This window comes from Desmodus rotundus, chromosome 1 (assembly GCF_022682495.2).
Source record: "Desmodus rotundus isolate HL8 chromosome 1, HLdesRot8A.1, whole genome shotgun sequence".
In the NCBI taxonomy this organism is placed as follows: Eukaryota; Metazoa; Chordata; class Mammalia; order Chiroptera; family Phyllostomidae; genus Desmodus; species Desmodus rotundus.
This window is the reverse complement of record NC_071387.1, coordinates 20,650,982-20,673,019: the sequence shown is the minus strand read 5'-3', so window position 1 is coordinate 20,673,019 and position 22,038 is coordinate 20,650,982. Positions and strand designations below refer to the sequence as shown.

At 40.9% G+C, this 22,038-nt stretch overlaps 1 protein-coding gene and 1 long non-coding RNA gene across 5 annotated transcripts in view; one reads left to right on the top strand and one right to left on the bottom strand.

The window, feature by feature from the left end:
• The window catches only part of PALM2AKAP2 (PALM2 and AKAP2 fusion), a 406,552-nt gene that overhangs the window by 6,936 nt on the left and 377,578 nt on the right, over positions 1–22,038 (top strand). The window lies entirely within an intron of this gene.
• LOC123479696 (uncharacterized) lies at positions 8,689–13,883 on the bottom strand. Of its 3 annotated transcripts, XR_008426549.1 has the most exons (6): positions 13,536–13,883; positions 12,568–12,682; positions 11,555–11,920; positions 10,613–10,663; positions 10,396–10,529; positions 8,689–8,818 (listed from the first exon to the last, which is right to left on the bottom strand). It is a non-coding gene; the product is annotated as an uncharacterized lncRNA (long non-coding RNA). The 3 variants fall into 3 exon arrangements; XR_006655392.2 differs by lacking the exons at positions 8,689–8,818; positions 10,396–10,529; positions 10,613–10,663 and having other exon boundaries at positions 11,283–12,001; XR_006655391.2 differs by lacking the exons at positions 8,689–8,818; positions 10,396–10,529; positions 10,613–10,663 and having other exon boundaries at positions 11,283–11,920.

The window sequence follows — 22,038 nt, the reverse complement described above, 5'->3', positions numbered from 1 at the left end:
CTCACTGTGTGTGTGTGTGTGTGCGCGTTGGAGGGGGATAGACAGATTTAAAAAAAAAGATTTTATTTATTTATTTTCAGAGACAGGGGAAGGGAGGGAGAAAGTGAGGGAGAGAAACATCGATTGGTTGCTTCTTGCATACACCCAACTGGGGACCTGGCCCCCCAAACCAGGCAAGTACCCTGACCAGGAATCAAACCAGTGACCGTTGGTTCGAAGGCCAGCACCCAATCCACTGAGCCACACAACCCAGGGCAATAGAGAGGTATTTGGTGCTTAGTTATCACTACATAGTTGATTCTGTTTAGCACATACAAGCGAAGGGGAGGGGCAAGTCTTCTACAAAGGTAATTGTTACTTTCCTTCTGTTTTCCTATACCTCTTGCCTCTAAACTAGTCCTCTGTGTTAAGTGTTGAAGTTTCGGGCGTTCACAGGTAATAACATTAGAGGGTTCACATAGTATGTCCATCTGTGTCCCATTCTGCACTGCTCTGCTATGGAACCGGCCCCTCCACACAGGGGTTCCCTGTGTCCCCCAGGACTTGCTCATACCACTCCTCACCGTTCCAACCCTGGGCCTCTCTGAACTCTCTTCTTACTTACAGAGACATTTGAAAACCAATTGAGATCTGTAGAGGTATACGAATATATCACCTTTTAGGGTTGTTTATTGATTTAATCAAGTTTTTACTCAGATAATTCTTTCAGTCTGTGATTGGAGAATCTTGGCTCTTTGCTAGTTTCATAGTAGATAAAATTATCTTTCCAGTATTTCATTCTTTTCATTTCATTTCAGCAGGTTTCAGGGTGATAGAGAGAAAACTTAGCTTTACCATACATTGGAATGAATGAATCTTGTGTTCCTATGAAAATAATATTAGGAACTACCCAACATCATTGTTATTGTATAATTTGTTGTTATTATATATCTTTTTTAGATCAACCTAAGTATGCGTATAGCAAAAGAAGTTCATAGTGAGATTATGAATACTTAGCAGTAGAGAATTTTGGAAAAGGTGCACATAGTGGACATTCTCTGTCTCACCCTTCAAATCCACTCTTTACCCTTCTCCCACCACTTCGTGCCCTAGGGGGCTGAGCACAATGCACAGTATCAGCTAGGCTGTCGGGCCCTTCAGCTTCCTGTTGGGTTGGATCACGGAAGGACTAGCAGGGGACCCAAGGGTGAAAGAAGAGTGAGGTCAGCGTGTTAGCCCTATAGTCTTCCTCCCTGCAGGGCAGTGGGTGGCAGCGGTCTTTCCTCTTCTAAAGGCCACGGCCCTGCTAGCAGCCCTCTCCTACAGCTGTGGCTCTGATTGTGGTCCCTCGGTTCAGGTCACCACTCCCTCCCTTTGCTCCTTCTGGACTAGGTGTGACCATGGTAGACCTCCCATTTTGTTAGCCCCTGGAGCTTCCCCAGCCCTGCTGGTTTTCCTGAATTCGGCCCAGGCCTTTGTAAAGCAGTGCTTTTATTGAGCTGCCTCAATGATCCAATTTGAGTGTGCCGTCTATTTCTAGCTGGATCCTAGCTCGCAGTGTGCGTAAAGCAGGGAAGTGTTTGAAGTCTTATAAAAACACACTTGGCATTACAGGAAGGGAACTTGGAAATTGTTGCTTGTCTACGCATTCTGGTCATTGGTGCTCAAGGCTCCAAAAGATGAAACAGGCATTGAGAGTCGTCAAGGGCTTACTCATGAACTTAAGGAGGAGAAGCTCTGATTTCATAACCTACCAAAGCGTTCATTTGCTTTCCATCGAAAATGTCATTTTTCCTATAACGCATAATAAAAAATGTCCCAGATTTGATCGGAAGGCCAATCTCAGTTTTAGGAGGGCTTCGTTAGAGCTTTATTTAAAGAATTAAACTTTATTTTTATATAGTAAGGAACTTTAATAGTCAAAATTCCATTTTTGTGAATAGATCTTCATAAAATTTGACCTACCATTTAGAACTAAATGATAAATTAACCTGTCAGTGGTATATGAATGAACTTCCCGAACTGATACCGAGTCAGTAATATCTGTCCCATCTTCTCCTTGTCCCCACCTGCTCGTTCTTCTCTGCAGAGCGTACAAAAGCACAACACTTAGTCTAGTCAAATGTGTGTTTTATAAGGTCTGGATAAGTGAGCGCTAAACTAAAGATACTATGTTGCATCTCTTTTGACACAGTATTTCATACTTGGAAAGTAAGTTTTTTATTAGACTGCTTATCCTGCATTCAATGCCTCTATTTTACAATTATGTTTATTTATTCACTCGAAACTCATGCTTTTTAAGTACCTACTATGCTCTAGACACTATTCTAGGTACCTCCGCTACAAATGTGAGTACGACATAGTTCCTGCCTCCCTAGAAGGCATAATCTACTAAAGAAAGAACATAATTGGCCAGAATATCATACTGACGTGTGCTAAGTGCTGTGCTAGGGGAAAGTTTGATGGGATACCGTTGGAAGCACATAGCAAGGGACAAGGGCCTACCTGAATCTTAGGAGCTCAGAGATTCTAGATGAGGTCAAATTACAAGTCTCGTTCTTAGCCCCTGAGAGTAATTTAGCATAGAAGCACTTCGTTTTTAATGTCTGGACTTGTCATTTTACAATTGCTTAAGTCCCTTTCTGAAACACATAGCCAAGCCAACTCCAATATTTAAATTAGTTCAAATAACTGACAGTCTTCAAGTGTTTTTGTTCACACTAATGAGCCTCTGGCTAAGGCTGCCTCCAAGATCACTCATGCTGCAGTACCGTGGCGAATGCCTGCCCCCTTGAGGAAGCAGAAAATCAGTGTCTCAGAGGGCAGTGCAACCGGGGTCACTAACAGGGCAAATAAAGCGAAGAACAGAAAGAATATCAGCTGGGATGCTGTTGGCTGTTCTTCAGAAGATGGGCTTGGCTAGGTGTCCCGGTTGGGTCCCAAACAGCCCTCACTGTAGGGGACCGCACCAATGAACTTGTGTTCAGCAATCTGCGTATAAAACAGGCCCATCTACACAGCAAAACTGGCTCTTCATTTTAGTTGGCATGACTTGGCAATTCCATTTGGCCACAGTCTTCAGTTTTGTTTTTATTTGAAAATCAAGGCAGGTTGGAGGGTGTGAAACAGTGTTTACGAGGTAAATGAAGGTAATTCTATCTTTTAAAATAGAAATTTAAATTTTTTTGTGGTTATAAATCATTTAAAATCTAAAATATTTTCCTTTGGCCAGTTTCTAAATATTTAAAATAAATAGCTAGTGAATCTTATTACCTGGGGCCTCAGATGTCTGTAAATCAGTAATATCTTGGTGTAAATGTCAAGTTATGATTCTATAAATGTGATACGCATATGAATATGAATGTGATGTGTTAGGACCAAGATGTTTGTGGTGTTATATTTTCTGAGCCAGATTTCCAGACTTAGGGATCCTCATTATTGGAAGCTAAGGTAGAGCAACTTATGTCATAAAGGATAATTCTAACATGTTATCAAATTGTATTTTTATTTACGTGAGATGAGAATTGTATACAAAACCCTTTCCTTGCTATGGAAGGTAAACATGATAAGGACAATATCTGTTTGTGAATTAAACTCTGCAGAACCAGGTTCAGTTATAGATTCTTGATTGTTTAATGAAATGATGGCTCTCCAAACCTTAATTACATTTGTGTGAATTAAAGCACAGTTCTTTAGGGCTCTTAGTATGTCCTCCCCCAGCCCACGGCAGCTGCATAATGCGCCCTCCTGTTAGTTTCCCTCCAGGTCTTAAAATCAGAATCATTTTATTAAATCCAGGTGGTGTGCCTATGGCCGAAGTGCAGGAAGAGTAGGGGTGTCATTCCCTGGAAAAACTAAGATTAGATGTGTGTGTGTGTGTGTGTGTGTGAACATCCCTACGTTTTAAACAACAAATATTTATTTCTCACAGTTGTGGAGGTGGCGAAGTCCACGACCAAGGTGTCAGCAGATTTGGTGTGCGGTGAGGGCTTCCTTCGTACCCTCACCTGAAGGAGAGAGAGAGAGAGAGAAAGCTCTGGTCTCCTCCTCCGTTAAGGGCACTAATCCCACCGTGTAGCCTCCCATGACTTTATCTAAAACACATTACCTCCCAAAGTCTTCACCTCCAAATACCATCACATTGGGGATTAGGACCTCAACACATAAATTGGGATGGGGGTGGGGCACAGGCATTTAGTCCACAGCACTTACAGCCACATGATTCACCTGGAACTCTAGTGTTATTGTTGTATTCCGCTCTCCTCCATCACCTCGGTCCTGGTAGCATCTGCCTTGTACATGGATGGTAGATTCGCTGAGTGGAGGTCGAACACCTTCTGTGCTTTCTGAATGGATTCCTTTAGTGAGCCCAGCTTGAATGAACCAACCACTTTTGGTTATTACCATGTATAGTCCAAGCATTTTTAGGTTCTTTATTGAAAATCTCTACTTTTTAAGGCCTCCCTCTAAAATGCCACCCTTCAGTTACATATATGTGTGTCTTATTTTGATACTCTGTTTTCTTCCGTTCATCCTTACCTTGGGAATTATAAAAGCACTCCTAAGACCAAAATCCCCAAGCAGATGGAAAAGCTTTGGCCTTTATCACCCACTGCCCAAAGTGGCCTGCTTCACGAGCTTGGTCAGCCTCTGGGGTATAGGCTGGCATCTTGCACTGGCACAATTACAGAGGCTGGGGCTGGCTGCCAGGCAGATCCTGGGCTCAGGCGCAGGTGGGAGGAAAAGGCAAGAGAGGGAATGGGGGACTCAGACAGGTGGTGTCTGTGAATGAAAATACCTGTAGGCGAAAACCAGTGAAATCTACAGGGGACTCTTGGTAACTGTTGGTTCTTCAGGGGCAAAAGCTGCCGGGGTCATCTTCAGAGCAGGTCACTGGGAACTGCAGTCCCTCCCACTGTGTGGCCGATATTGGTAGCTTCTGCTTTTCTTCCTCTTCCTTATCTGTCTCTCTTTATTTCTGCTTTCCTGGTCCCCGGATGGGGTAAAACCCAAGTGGGTCCTTCATGTAGTTCCCTGAAAGGCTGGGGAAGCTAGTTATTCACCTCATTCTCTCTTTTGCAATGAGGGGGACCCTTTCCAGATGGAGGATTATTTCCTGGTTTGGGGCAGTACCAGCCTAGGGGGTGGGACTGTGCAGGATGGGGTCATTTTTGTTCTACTGTGTTACAGAGGTATCTTCAATAGACTCCTGAGCTCTCCCAGAATTGTTTTGTTCATGGAAAGCTGTCTAATCATTGATCTTCATGGGTGGGGGGCGGTGGCTGGGGTCTCCTATGCAGCCATCTTGGTGACATCTCCCTGGAATCTAATGGGAGCTATAGTCCATCTCCATTGCCCATGTCTGCTTCTCATCATGTCTTAAGCCACATCCCTAGACCCTGACTTCCCACGCGGTACTAAGATGCAGCTTCCACATTAGCATCAACAGTTGGGGACCTATTTTGATGCCGTCAAAATTTAAGGTGACACTGCTTTTGATTCACAGAGTAAGAGATCTGTGGGGTGGAAAAGCATAAACCAAGATCAGAAGTAATGCCAATGCCTAAAGGCTGCCTGCCCAGTGCTGCCGTGGAAGCTGAGGCTAGCAGCTGTTGAAGAAAACTAACCTACACTCATCTGATAAGCCTATACATAGGTCAGCATTTGGGGAGGTACAAAAATTGTCCTTTTTGTCATTAAGTATTATTATAGGGTTCTCATAGAGGACCTTTATCAAATTGGGGATGTCCCCTTCTTTTCCTAGTGTGCCGACAGTGGCTTTTGTTTTGTTTTTTGCTTTTAATGAACAGCTATTACATTTGTCAAGTACTTTTTCTAGATTTAATGAGACAATCATATGGGTTCCCTCTGCTAATATTTTTTGAGGTTTTTGCATCTATAGTCATAAAAGATTTTTTTTTTCCTGTAATGCCCTTGTCAGGTTTTGGTGTCAATGTTATGTTGATGTCAAGTAACTGGTAGGAAAGGGTGTCTTCCTCCTTCATTTTCAGGAACAATTTATATAGTAATAGTACTTCTTCTCTAAATGTTTGATAGAATTCACTAGTGAAACTTTCTAGGCTGAGTTTTTCTTGATTGGAAGGTTTTAAATGACCAATTTCATTTCTTTAATAGATATAGGACTACTCAGAGTTTTCATTTCTTTTGGGGATATTTTCAGTAAGTTGCATTTTCCTTGTTCGTACTATCAAAGATGTTAAATTTATTGAGATAAACTCTTTCATAATGTCCTCTTATCTTTTTAATGTGTCCAAGGATCTATAGTAATGCCTCGATATCATTCCTGATATTTGTTATTTGTGTTTTTTCTTTTTTTCCTTGACTAATTTTTACAAGGATTTATCAGTTTTGTTAATCATTCCAAAGTACCAGTTCTTTGTTATTGTATTTTCTATTGTGTGTTTTCCATTTTGTAATTTTTATTCCTTTTATTCTATGTCCTCTGGGGTAATTTTGTCCATTTTAAAATTAAACATTAGGTCATTAAAATATCAATATTTCAAGTTATGAATTTCTAACTACTAGCTGCTTTCTATATATTTTGATTTGTTGTGTTTTTATGTATTTACTTATTTTTTAAATACTATATTTAAATACTGATATTTTCATTTTATTTTATTTATTTATTTTTAAGAGAGAGGGGAAAGGAGGGAGAAAGAGCAGGAGAGAAACACCAATGTGTGGTCGCCTCTCACATGTGCCCAACTGAGGATCTGGCCCACAACCCAGTCACGTGCCCTGACCGGGAATAGAACTGATAAACCTTTGGTTTGCAGGCTGGTGCTCAATCCACTGATGCACACCAGCCAGGGCATTGTATTTTTATTATCACTTAATTTGAAATATTTTCTAACTTCTCTTGTGATTTTTTTTGACTCATGCTGTAACATCTAGTATTATTTTCCTTCAGCCTGCAGAAATTCCTTTAGCATGTTCTTATGTAACATATTCATGCTGGTGATAAATTCTCCTGGTTGTTGTTTATGTGAGAATGTCTTTAATTTTACCTTCATTTATGAGGAACATTTTTGCTGGGTATAGAATTCTAGGTTGACAGTTTTTTTTTTCTTTCAGTACTATAAAGATGTTATTCTGTTCTCTTTCATTTTCAACATTTCTCATGAGAAGTCAGTCATCATTTTTATCATTTTCCTCTATATGTAACATGTCTTTTTTCCTTTGGTTGCTTTTAAGATTTTCTCTCCTTTGTTTTTCAGTAGTTTGACTATAATATTCCTAAATGTAGTTTTCTTGTGGTATTTTCTGCTTGGCATGCTGGAGAATTTGCAGCATAAAGTTTTTTACAAATACATACATACATTTCCCACCCAATTCTCTATTCTTTCCTTTTGGAACTCCAATTATTCCTACAATAGAGTGCTTGCTACTATCCCACAAGTGACTCTGCTCATGTTTTTGAACTTTTTTAATTTAAGCAATTTAAAAAACTTACAAATAGTTTTAAATTTATATAAAAATTGCAAACATAGGCTTCATATATTCCTCTGACCTAGTTTCTTAGGTTGTTAACACCTTACATTACTAGTGTACATTTGTCACAACCAAAGAACCAACATTGGAATATCATTATTATCGAAAGAAACTCCAAACTTGATACCGATTTCATGAGGTTGTTTTCCTATTGCCCTTTCTGTGTTCCAAAATCCCATCCAGGACACCACATTACAGTTGGTCATCATGCTTCCTAAGTCTCCCCTGGTCTGTGGCAGTTTCTCAGACTTCCCATGTTTTTTTTTATTATCTTGACGGTTGTGAGAAGAACTGGTAGGTATTTTCTAGAATTTCCTCCAGGTTGGGTTTGTCAGATGTTTTTCTCATGGTACAGTGGGGCTATGGCTTTTTGGAAGGAAGACTTCAGAGAGGAAGTGCTAGTAACATCACACTATCTCAGGGGTGCACACCATCAGCTGATGATCTATCACGGATGATGGGAACCTCGATCACCTGACCAGGGTAGGGTTTGCCCAGTCTCTGCATTGTAAAGTTACTTTTCCTCCTTTTCTAAGGGCTGGGAATGGACATAAGCCGCACCTCCTTGAGGGAGAAAGTACAGGAAGTCCTCACTTAACATCATTGGTAGGTGCTGTGACTTTAAGCAAAACAATGTATAACAAAATTACTTTTACCATAGGCTAATCCATATAAGCACAAGTTAAGTTCCTATGGCATCTCATCAATGTTATAAGGAGATATATTGAGTGAAATGACACTTTTCAGGACCAGCTGTATCTGGATAATTTATTTGGAATTCTTCTATATGAGAGATTTATCTTTCCAATTTATTTAAAAATAATATCAGCATGAACTAGTTTCCAGTGGATGGACCTAGAGAGGAACAGGTGAATTTATTGGCAAACTACTTACTCTGTGGTTCACAGGACCCAGTTTACGATGTTGCTATAGGGCTCATAGAGGGCTTTAACATAAGGGTTGACAGAGCCATAGAATTCTTGCCAAGTAAGGATGGGGTTGGCTCTACCTTACATTTTAAAATAGATGTCTTTTCTATCTCAAGCCTCACAACAACAGCATGCAATCATTAATATTCATAACATTAACAGAGCAACCCTAATAGAAGCTGTTTCATTCTAAAAAGGCTTTGTGATTATTTAATAGGTATTTATCATTTTTTTATAATACAATTGCATAAAAAGAAATGGATGATAAAACCCAGACAAGAGGAAAATTAGGTTTGGGACTATGAAGCTGAACAAGGTTATTCCAGCGAACACACAGCACGTTCTTCAGTTCAGTTGCTAAAGAGGGCCTACAGATTTGGCCCTCAGCTTGGCTGTGTCTAGAACAAAGGGAGAAATAATTGGTTACAAGATTCAAAATGTTTAAGCAACAAAAACCAATTATTAAGCAGACAACAGCTTTTCTTAGTACCAAGGCTTAAGAGAAATTTCTCTCATGCTCTGTGTTCGCAGAATAAATGCACCATCAGCTTTCTCAGGGGCTTCCTGGCCATGACCCTCGCTGAAAGTGGTGACAAAACAATTGTGTGCATCGTCTGTTATAGAATGAAGTATTAGCAAGGGGCAGTTAATGGTCGTACATGCTTAAAAGAGTCCGACTACTTTCATAGGTTTTGTCACTCACACTGCGGTAGTTCCTCAAGTAACATCTGTCTCATGGTTCACCCTTAATTTTTGTTCCTCTTAAAACCTCTGAAATAGACATGATCCACAGTTCATATCAGAAAGGATGAAAAAAATGACCTCAGTTCAGTTCCCTTTCTCATTTTTTTAAAATCAGGCTTTATATTCAATATAAAAAAAAGCAAAGTGTTTGGTACTAGGAGCTGATAACGTTGGATTTCATTTATAATCATTAAGACTTTCCAATGGATGCCACCCTTGAGGTACATACTTATCTGGAAGAGATAATCTATGGACCTTCCTAGTGTTCAGCAGAGACAAGGTAGAGACAGAGGAAATGAGAGTTCTGGGGAGAGGAAATCATGGTCCAAAAGTTGCAGTCCCTTTGCTTTCTGGCTAGAAGTGAGCCAAAATTTAATTACATTGCTGATGGTTCGGCTTGACAAGTATAATGGATACTACTTCATAGGTGGCTGGGAATCAGTACTTTTTTTCACGAATAATAACGTTTGCTTTGAAATAGTTTATCCAAATGTAAGATCCCACGTGTAAAGCTTTTTGAGGTGAGGACTCTGAGAAATGTGGTGTGGTAAAGGCAGACTCGTGTTTAGAGCTTTGACCTGCCTTGGTAGATGTGACTACAGAGGCCCCTCCTCACCGGGGCCATCATTTTAGCAATCTCCACATGCCAGAAAGCCCTCCCAGTGTGTGTTTCTGTTACTGGGGACAGGGCCTCTAAGTGTGTAGAACTAAATCGGTGCTTCTTCCCACGAGTCGTCCAGATGCTATAGCCAAGCTGTGGCCGTGGAGGCCGTCCTGTGGACAGCACTAACTTCAATGAAAATGTTTTCATTCTGTAGCTGTATCAGATTGGAGGGAAGACATTCTCCATGACAGCAGTTTCAAAAGCGAGAAGAGCAAAGACATTACACTATAGAGGCCAGTGCTGTGTTGTGTGAATGGGAAGAGTCAGTGTGTAGAAGCAGAAGTGACGTGAAGAGCTTAGATCTGGTTCCTTGGCCAGCCAGGTGGTCTAGTCTCTTCTGTTTCATGGATACAGACCTTGTGTTCCACCAGGTGGAAGCAAATTATTTCTCTCCTGGGAAAGGACCCTATGTGTACTTTGAGTCCTTGGCACCAAGTTTTGCCTTTGGAAACTCTGACTGATATGATTTTTAGAAAGTACTGTATTTTTCGGACTATAGGACACATTTCCCCCCCCCAAATTTGGGAGGAAAATGGGGGTGTGTCTCATAGTCTGAATATAGCTTACCTGGCTTGCTGGGGTGGGGAGGTGGCGGTGGAGCGGGGTCACAGGAGACAGGAGCAGGACCACATTTTTTGCTTCAAACTTTTTTTCTTACTCTAAAACCTAGGTGCGTCTTATGGTCTGGTGCATCTCATAGTCTGAAAAATATGGTAGTTGAACTTCTGGGCTTCAGGTACCACTTGAGTATGATCTAGACTAATTATATTTGGCTTTTTCATACCCCACTGGGAGATGCAGAACAAGTCCAAAGCACAGAATTCTACATCTCTGCCTGGGTGAAGAAGGTAGACACAGACAACAGTATGGTGATTATCAGAGGGGAAAGGAGAGTGGAGGGATAGAGGGGGATAAAGGGCAGATAAATGGTGATGGAAGGAGACTTAACTTGGGGTGGTGAGCACATAATACAGTGTACAGATAATGCATTATAAAATTATACACCTGAAACCTATAAAATGTTATTAACCAGTGTCACCCCAATAAATTCAATAAAAAAGAAAAAACTTTCTGATGCTCACAGGTAATCTGGCTTAACCTAGTCTCCAGGTATGTGAGCTCAGAGGTGGTAAGTGTTCTTCACTACAGTTGGGCCCACATTTTTAAATGCCCCCCTTCCTAAGGTTAAAGGAACTTCTTCAAGTGAGCGCTCAGGTGTTTCATTACTCTTGGACAAGGAGCTGCTCTTTGTAAAAAATATTGTGACTGGATGTGGAAGTTCTATAATATAGATTGAATCCTCTAATTATGTTTGACAAGATGCTTCATTTTACTATCTGTGTGATTTGGTAAAATCACCTTAATCATTCCGAATTGTTCATGTGTAAAATGGAATAATAATCCTATCTGTAGATTCATATAAGAAGAGAGATTTTTTTAAAAAAGGTTTATTTATTTGTAGACAGAGGGGAGGGGAGGGAGAAAAACATCAATGTGTGGTTGCCTCTTGGGCGCTCCACATCGGGGAACCTGGCCCACAACCCAGACATGTGCCCTGACTGGGAATTGAACCGGCAAGCCTTTGGTTCGCAGGCCAGCACTCAATCCACCAAGCCACATCATCCATGGCAAGAAGAGAGATTTTTTTCAACTCTTATGTGCTCGTGTTATTTTACATTTTGTTGGTGTTATTCTGGGAACTAACCAGTTTTCATAGATGACTCACATTTGTCTGATGGTCCCCCGAGGCTCCCAGGTGCTGCTGGCTACACCTGGGTCTGTTGAGTCAATGTCTTCCTGTCTACAGTGTCTATGGTTTGGTTTTGATTCAGATGGTGCAGGTTGTGTTTAAACTCTATTCTCTGTTAAGGAAGCCAAGGCGCGCCCACAGCAAGGCCCAGATTCACTTGCAGGTGGGTCCGCTTTCTCTCGTGGGTGATCAGAGCGGGACAGTCCCGTGGGAACGCACAGACGCATGCTCTCAGCGCTGCTCCACAGCAGGCAGGCGTCCCTGTGTGGTCCGACGCCCAAGCTCAGCCTGGTTGCAGACATTACCTCAGAGAAGTTCTCAGACGTGTGCAGGGAGCAGCTCCTATCAGGGCACAGATCAAGAGTCTGTAAACTTTTATTGTGCCACGGATCTCTTTGGCGATTTGGTGAAGCCTGTGGATACCTTAAAAGAATTATATGAAATGTATAGGATTCCACAATTTAAAGATAATTATACTGAAATACAGTCATTAAATTATTATAAAGCATGTGCTTTCTATTCACGCACTAAATGCCAAGCCTAGCAGCAGATCAGATAACTGATTTCGCAGTTGTGGTGAGTGTAACAGCAATTTTGACATATCTGCCACACTGAACCATGTAACATGAAAACACCTGTGATTTCTTTTGGTGACAAAGTCACAGGTATTGCTAATCCTACTGTGGTTTGTTACCTACCTGCATAGTCCAAGGAAATGGTAAATTTTCATTAGAGATTAGTGAAAGTAAATATGTAATTTCTTTTCTTATACTAGTTCATGAATCCCCCAGATCCTACCCTGAGTTAAGGACCCTAGATTGAGGCAATAATGAAAACAGAAGAAAAATTAACTGTAAGAAAAACCGAAAGCTTTCTGTGTCAATGTACAGTCATACAATGTTAATTACATTTCAAGCCACTAGCAGTAAATGTGCTTTAGCTTACTGGTTAGCACAATTTTTCGCCTACTGTCATGCCCCAGTAGATACCTGTTGAAGAAACTGACAAAAACATTGCTTTGCATCCATCCGACTATTTGTCCTTCTTCTCCCGTGGACTGTGAACTCTTTGCGGGCACATCAGCTTCCCTATGACATAGGAGCCCTGTAAATGTTTGTTGATTGAAAGAAATGATATAATACATTACCTGGATTAAGTCAGAACATCTTCAAAATAATGTCTGCTTTGCTTTGTCATATTCTATCAGAAAAGAAAGAGAGAGCTGTTCCTGATTTCTGGCAGAATGCTATTCAATAGGGCGAATTTGTTGAGTATTTACTGTGTGTCAGGGATATAAAGTCATTTAACACTCACGAGAAGCTTGCAGGTTATACAGGGCCCACACTCAAAAATCTGATTCAAATGTGATTGAGAGTTTACGCGTGGTGAGCCGTGGCCAGCATTACACTGAGTGCAATGGCACACTGGGGGTATAAAGATGAAAAAGACAAGGGCTCCCGCCTTCCGGAGACAAGGTAAACAAAGGAAGACTGAGGGATCAGCATGACAAAAGGCTCCCAGGCAGGATGAAGAATTTCTTTCCCCCCTAGGAAAGGTGGAGTTTTCAGAGGAACAATAGTTTGAGGAGAGAAGGCAGGGGAACAGCACAAGGGAGAAGGCTGGAAAGGTGGTTTGGGATTTGAATTGCAGAGCTAAGTGTTTCAGACTTATGGATAGTTCAAAAACGCCACTGCTGCCCTGGCTGGTGCGGTTCAGTGGAATGAGCGCCAGCCTGTGAATCAAAGGGTTGCCTGTTCGATTCCCAGTCAGGGCACATGCCTGGGTTGCAGGCCAGGTTTCCACAGTAGGGGGCGCGTGAGAGGCAACCACACATTGATGTTTCTCTTCCTCTCATTCCCTTTCCCTTCCTCTCTCTCTAAAAAGAAATAAATAAAACCTAAAAACAACAACAACAAAAACACCACAACTGCCTTCAAATGATGCACCAACGCTGTACCTCACTCCATGGCACTGACAGTAGATGATGGTGATTTCGTAGGAGCCTCACAGACACCGTAATGAACCTTGAGCTTTTCAGATTATGCTCCACCAGCACTCCTCTCCTCATCCCCAGTGGAAGTATTGCCCAAAGACTCAGGTGCCTGGATGGCTGACAGGAGCGGAGGCATCTCAGCGCCATCTGTCCCCACCCCATCCGTCCTCATCTGAGGCTCTGCTCTGCCATTAGCCTCTGGTTCAGCATCATCGTCGTTTTCCCAAATCAAAAATTTCAGAGAATTAATAACATAGTAATTTGATCCAACTTTATTCTCTTAGACTAGCCAAGGCAATTAGGGAGCCGTCATCCGTGCCATGCCTCTATTTATCTGAATGAGAGGCACTCTGATTTATAATGAGGGCTGGCAGTTTAATGTAGCTCAAAACACAATTTGTAAACTCTAACAACCAGAGTGTTCGCTATCAGAATGGAATAAATGGAACCGGTTCTCGAAACGTGCCGCTTGGATGTTTCTGGATCATGTGGCTTTGCTCACTCTAGGAAAAATACTGCTGTGTACACAGTTCACTAGATAATGAAACAGTCGCATCTTCTGCTGAAAAGATGTTTTCATATAATTATCTGCTTAAGTATATCTTTGGCCTTTGAATGTGTGGAATCATGGAATATTTGAGTAGAAGGGGCTTAAAAGTGCTCTAGTTCAATTACCTTGTTTTGTAAATGAAGACCTCCAGGCCCAGAAAGGGAGAGAAAGGACTTGCCCAAGGTCCTTGACTCTGCGGTAGTGGCCCTGGGATAGGACCCAAGCCTGCGTGCTTGGCCCCACAAGAGGCTGCTGCCACCTGAGGTCGTTTTGAGGGCACTCGATCTTTTTATTTGTTTGGAGTGCCTTATGGTGCGTGAACTTCTCTGCCAGGTGCCAGGGGCCTTCTGACCACGTACACTGTGTATTTTGCACCACGCGGAGAAGCGCTGTCATTGGTGAAACATACTTCCATTCTCTGGCTTCTTGACTTTATTTCTGAACTTCCTACAATAGGTTAAATGGCAGCCCTCCAAAAAAAAAAATACACTCATGTCCTAATGCGCAGACCTATGAATGTGACCTTATTTGGAAAAAAGAGTGTCCGCAGATGTAATGAAGTCAAGGCTATCAAGAAGGGATCATCCTGGATTTGGAAAGGCTGAGGGAGATTGGAGCCACAGAGGAGAAAGCCATGTAAAGACAGAGGCAGAGATCGGAGCTGCAAGCCAAGGAACAAGAAGCATGCCAAAGATCGCCAGAAACCACGAGAAACCAGGAGGGAGGCATGGAACAGATTCTCCCTCAGAACCTCCAAAGAGAACCAAAGTAGATGCTAATAAATATTTATGGATTGAATGAAAGGCAAATAAATGCTTATTTCTAAAAAGTGCATAATGGTCTAATTCATCAGGCTGCTAAGAAATTAGGCACTGCAGGGAAGATAATGAAAGGTTCACACTCTCAAAGGAGAGGCAAATTCCGTTGTAGCCTTTGTGATGCCAAATGTATTTTTCTGTAATAATCGGTTATGTGAGTTTGAAACTTGGGTTGCTATCTTTGCCTCTGAAGGATGCCATCTTTCCTCCCCAGCTCCCCACCACCCCGTCAGCAGGGAGATCCATCCTCAGGGTGGACGTAGGCTCTCCAGAATCCCATTCCCATTGGAGGTGATGAGAAAACGAATTCAGTGAATTCAGTGGTTGACCCTGGGTCTCTTAATCTTCTGATCCTCTATTTTTCATCTGTACAGTAGATAAAAATAGTACCTTCCTCAAAGCCTCATTGAAGTCATAACATGTGAGAGGTGTGATATATGTCTCTAAGAGAGGGCAATAGATACCAATAGCATACCTGTTACTTGCTTGAGTTTTAAACAAATGGAGAAATAAGGCAAAATAACCAATTGATGAAAAACAACAACAACAAAAATCACCTTCATGACTGTTAGTAAAGGCTGTGATGGAGTCCCTAGCTTAGCGTGAGACTCCTGCCAGGTGTGACAGCTACGTCTCTGCCTGGGGTGGATTTAGTGTTCTGGCCTCAGGCTGCCCTGGATCCCCTTGAGTGGACAGAATGGACAGAACCTGTCTCTGGGGAAGCTGGGCAAGCTGCATGCTCACAGGGTCTGGCCCAGTTCCAGAGGAAGAGACAGGATTATGGAGGTCAAGTTCGTGCCACCAAATGCACTGCTCAGCTGAGTGACTCCCCGGGAAAGTGGGAGTAGGAGGAGGGTGTCATGGAAATAGAGCTTCTTCCACCTGGTTGGAAGCACCAGGAGTGGGAAATGTCTTTCTGTTTTCTTAACCCAGGCAGGGGTGTCAAACTCATTTTCACCAGGGGTCACAATCAGCCTTGCGGTTGCCTTCAAAGGACCGAATGTAATTTTAAGACTGTATAAATGTAACTACTCCTTAACTGGGGGCAAGGAGCTCAGTGCTGCCATCCGGTAGAAACAAGGTGCCGGGCCGGATAAAACAAAGTGGAGGGCTGGATTCGGCCCGGGGTCCTTGTGTTTGCCACCTGTGCAGTAAGGCTAAGCCTGTGCTCAGCCATGGAGTGGCCTTCCCCATGCGGGAGGAGGACCCACGGCCATCAGGATGGTCCCATTCTCATCCTTGTGACATCGTTGTCCCTGCCAGCCACTGCTCACCAGCACCTCCCCTGCCTTGGCGTGTGTCCAAGACGGTGTCTTTAATTTAGTTTACAACCTAGAAATATAAACTTTAAAAATCTGTAGTATTTTGGCAGAAGATCTTGAAATAAATCAGCTACAGCTAAATTGTATCTTGATAATTATGAAGTTGGGAGAATCTAAGTCTTTTTCTTTTCTGGATGCTGGCTTAAAATGGAGGTCCGAAGTTCTCTCTTTCTCTCACATATTCCTCCAAAAGCCCGTGTGATCTTTGCTCTAAATTTATGTCTTGCAATCTCCCGTTGGCTTTAAAACTATTCATAATTTTGAAGTGATCTTCTATTTTCCCTTAGGCATTATGGCTTAATACCAAATAATCAGGAATAGCATATAATGTTCCCAATTTGTAATAGGCATACCATTGTAATTGTCCTCATATATACTTTTAGGGTTTCCCTCCCGATTGAATTGAAGGATAAAATTACCATAGGGAACACAGAGGCATCAGAGTGAATGTTACCAAATGTAGTTACTAATTATTACTAAATGTAGGAATTACATGTTAGTTAAATGAGTAACTAAATAAATATTTTCTCAATAAATAAACTTACAAACGTGTAAACTAAACCTCTTTTCCTGCATGTGCACCTAACACACACGTTCTGTATACAAAGTTACAATCACGTCCTCTGCAGTTGTGAAGTAAAACAATATCTTACCTTTATGTATGTTTTGCAGCAGCAGTTCTGCCTATATGGGATATGTCTCCTACGTTCAGCGTGGGCACACTGGCCACTTCTCAGAATGAAGAATGAATGTGTATGTTTCAGAACAAAAGCTATAAAAATGTCTTTTAAGTGCCTTCACGAGGGGCCTGGAAAATCTTGAAAGAAGTGAAAGAGACGGGAAGTTGAAGGGGTGGTGGAAGAATTTGCTGTTGGCACACAATCAGAGGAGGTTAAAACATAACCGCAATATAAAATATACAAATGTTCTCCTCCAAAGCACTTCGATCGCTGAGATGCATAAATGTTGCATCACATCGAATTTCTCTCTCACACACACACACACACACACACACACACACACACCCCTTCATATATCCTGCAGCTAATTATAATCAGGGCAAAAACTGAGACAGTGAGGGAAACTGAGATTGCGTCAGTATTGGATTGAATAGTGAAGTAGAAAAATTCATCCCCATGTTCTTTGATCGTCTTTCCTAGCGGAATAATTTAACTAGGTTTATTTACAACATGGCCTCATAGATGTTGCGAGATGGAGGGAACCTTATTTAGAAAGGATCTAGCCTAATCTCCCACCAAATTTAGAAATCCTCTCCCTAGCATTCCAAGTTCTGGTCTTCCTATTTCTATCGAAAGAGGTCTAGAAATGCAGAGCTCTGAAGTCATGGCATTTGTGTTCTCTGCAGATGGCGCCAGCCATGGGGCAGCTCGGTATCTGAGTTGAGCTCCCTCGTCCTGCAACATCCATCCTTGATTTGCATTCAGTCTTTGGAACTAAGGGGGATAAATTTAATCCCTTGACTCCCTGCCCCCCCCCAAAAAAACCCTCCTTCAGATGTTGAAAGAAATCTCTCACCTTGCAACACATCTTTTTTCCCCTAACATATATCCCAGTCTTTCCCATCTGAAGAAATGGCATTTCCAGGGGACAATTAATATCTTAGCAATATTGAGTTTTATAATCCTTAAAGATGGTATGGCTCTTTATTTACTTTCGTATTCTTTAATTTCTCTCAGTAATACCTTTTATTTTTTCCCTGTGCAGGTTTTGCACATATTTGTTAAAATTGATGTCTTCGTATTTTATAGGTTTTAAAAATTGAGACTATAGTTCACATAAATTTACCCCTTTACAGTGCGTATGATTCAATGGCTTTTAGCATCTTCACTAACTTGTCAAAAAATCACCATATTATAGTTTTAAAGTGGTATTTTAAGTTTCAATTCCCAATTGTTTACAAGTAGCGTATATAGTTGCTACTGTATAGATATACAATTGATTTTGTATTTTGACTGTATCTTGAGACCTCACTAAACTCATTTTTAGTTCTAATAGGGTTTTTTTTAAATTCCATGGGATTTTCTACATAAACAATCATGGCATTCTTTAAAAGGCAGTTTTAATTCTCCTTTCCCATCTCCATCCCTTTCTTTTTTACTTTGCATTATTACCAAGCTTTCAATAACTTGGTAATGGCGGTGGTGAGAGCAGACGCCCTTGCCTTGTTCCTGATCTCAGGAAGAAGCAGTCTTCCACCCTTGATAGGCCACAGCTACAGGATTTTCATAGATGCCCTTTACTAACGTGTCGAGTTGCCTTCAACTTTCAGTTTACTGAGAGTTATTTTAACGAATGGATATTGGACTTTGTCCAATGACTTTTCTCTATGAGGATTAGTGCATGGTTTTCTATTTAGAATATGCTAATATGAGGAATTACATCAGTTAAACAAACATGTCAAGTCTTGCCTTTCTGGGGCGTATCCCACTTGGTCAGGATGTATTAGTTTGTTTGATTCGCTAGACATTTTTAAAAGGAGTTTCGCATCCATGTGCATGGAGGGATATTGGTCTGTGATTTTCTCTTTATTTATTTATGTATTTTTTATTTTATTTTTTAACTGAATCTATTGGGGTGACACTGGTTAGTAAAATTATGTAGGTTTCAAATGCACAGTTCTACAGTGCAACACACCATCTGTGTGTGGTACTGCGTGGTCGCCACTCCAGTCTCCCTCTGTCGCCGTTTACACCCCGCCCCTTTCCTTCTTCTGCCTCCCCACCCCCTCCCCTGCGGCCGTGCTGTTGTCTGAGGTGCGTGAGAAAGGTGTAGTTTCCTTCTTGGGACTGTTTTGTCAGCAGAGTGATAAATTGACCCCATAAAATGAGCTTGAAAGTGTCCCCTTTTTTTCCTCTGCAAGGTTTGTGTAGAATCGGCATTATATTCCCTTAAATATTTAATAGAATTTACCCAGAGATGCCATCTGGGCCAGGTATTTTTATTGTGGGAATGTTTTCAATTATGAAATCAAATTATTTCATAGCTACAAGGCTATACAGGTTATTTATTATTTTCCTGAGTGAGCTTTGATGTTATAGGTCTTTAAAATTTTTTTCCCATTTTATCTTAACTTGTCAAATTTATTGCCTTAAACTTTTCTTAATATTCCCTTATTATTCTAATGTTTGTAGAACCTCTGAGAAATTTCCCCTCTTTCATTAATAATATTGGTAGTTAGTATCTGCTCTTTTTTCTGATCAGTGTAATCAATTTTACTGACCTTTTCAAAGAATTATTGATTTGCTTTGTTTTTCTGTTTTTTATTTCACAACTTCTGATTTTATCTTTATTATTTCCTTTCTTCTGCTTACTTTAGATAGAAGTAATTTTTTTCTACTCTTTTAAGGTACAAGTTTAGACCATTGATTTTAAGCTTATTGTCTCTACAATTTTATGCTTTAAATTCCCTGTAACCACTGTTTTAGCTACCTGTCACTAATTTTGATATGTTGTTTTCATTAAGTTTAAAATATTTTCCAATTTCCTGTGTGATTATTTTTTGTCTCATGGGTTATTTAGAAATGTGTTACTTAATTTCCAAACATTTGAGGATTTTTAAGTATATTCTTCTGATATGATTTGTAATTTCATTCAATTATGGTCAAATTTCACTCCTTAAATTTATCGAGACATGTTTTATGGACCAGAATGCAGCATCTTGGTGAATGTTTCATGCTCATTTGAAAAGAATATGTATCTTAATCTGTTCAGGGTGTTGTAACAAAACACCACAGGCTGGGTGGCTTACAAACAACAGAAATTTATTTCCCACAGTTCTGGGGGTTGGGAGTCCAAGGTCAGGGTGCTGACAGAGTCGGGTCCTGGTAAAGGCCCTCCTCCATGTTGCAGACTTCCTGCTTCTGGCTGTGTCCTCTCGTGGCGGAAGGGGCAGGGGAGCTTTCTCAGGCCTCTTGTATGGAGTTGCTAATCCCATTCATAAGGGCTCTGCCCTCACGGCCCATTCACCTTCCAAAAGACCCACCACCTAATACCATCACTTCGGTGGTTAGGGCTTGTGCGTGTGTATGTGGGCGGGAAAGGACACAAACATTCAACCTCTAGCCACTATTGGGTAGTATGTCCTATAAATGCCATCTAGGTCAAGGTGATTGATAGTGTGCAGGTATTCTATATCCTTATTGATTTTGTTTGGTTGTTCTACCAACTAGTATGAAGCGAGGATTGAAATCTCCAATATAAGTTTGATTTGTCTATTTTTCCTTCCTTATTCTATAAGTTTTGGATTCATGTATTTTATAGCTCGATTATTTGGTGTATACACATTTAGTATGATTATGTTCTTTGTTGAATTTACCCTTTTATCCTTACTTATACCTTTTTCCCTCCTTAATAGTAGTCCTTATTCTAAAGTCTGCTTTTTCTGGTGTTAATACAGCCATTCCAGCTTTCTTTAGATTAGTGTTTCCAGACTAAATCTTTCCATCATTTTAATTTGTGTCTTTATATTTTAACTAGTTTCTTTTTGGGGGTGCGGAAAATAGCACAAAACTGGATCTTTTTTTCCTTTTAAAAATAATTGGAGAACATCTGCCTTTTAATTAGGGTAGGTAGATTGTTAGTGTTTAACATAATTATCAATAAGGTTTGGTGTAAATCTACTACCTTGATATTTGTTTTCTATTTGACCTATATATTAAATTTTTTTCCTCATATATTTCCAGCAAGAGAAGATAGGAACTCTTATACACTTTTGGGTAGGAGGTGAGTTGGAGAGCGATTTGGTAATATCTACCAGGACTTTAAATGTTTACAGCTTTCGATCCAGTTCTTCCCCTTCTAGGCATTGACCCCTTCAGTGGTCAATATGCAAAGGCATGCGCCCACAAGGACACCAGCATTGCTTGTTCTTGCAAAACGGGAAAGGATATAATCAGTTGCTTGAGGTGCTCCCCCTAGATCCCCTCTTCTGGGCCAGAGTACTCATCTCCACCCACTCTAAGTGTTGGTTGCAAAGGCTTACCGCTGTGCCCTTCTCCAGAAAGTTGTCCTCAACTGACAAGGACCCTTCTCACTTGCAAATGGCTGGGAGGTTACCCCTGAATATCTGTCATACATACATATATATATATATATATATATATATATATATATATATATATATATATACATATACAGTGAGACAAAAGCTTGACACCCTTTCCTGGTGCCATGCAGGTTCCAGAGCTCCCAACAGGATCAGGCTGAGGTTAGACTCGACTAAAACCATGTCTTTCCTTAGCTTCTGCCCACGCTGTGTCTTCTCCTTGGTTTCTCTATAGACATGCTTACAGCATGTCTCAAAAGATCACTTGTGCAAGAATTCCCGTCCTGTCATCTGCTTCTAGAAAGTCCAATCTAAGAAGTCCATTAACAGGGGGCTGGTTAAAAAAATTATGGTATTCCATACAGTGGAATTCTACCTAGACAGTAAGAAGAGAGAGGAAGTAGCTCTCTATATACTGATATGGAAAGATCTCCAAAACAGAGTGCAAAAAGCAAGTTGCAAATAAGTCTGTATAATAAACTACCATTTTTCTTAAAATAGTCAATTTACAAATACGTTGGCATATGCATAGACTATCTCTGTAAGTATAGCCAAGAAATGATAACAGTGTTTGCTTGAGGCCAAGGGGAACCCAACTGGGGTCTGTGAGTTGGGAGGAAAAAACAGAGAGTGCGCTTTACACTGTACGCTCTCTTCTGCCTTTTTGGTGCCATACCACATAAATCAATAACCTATTAAATTATATTGTGCC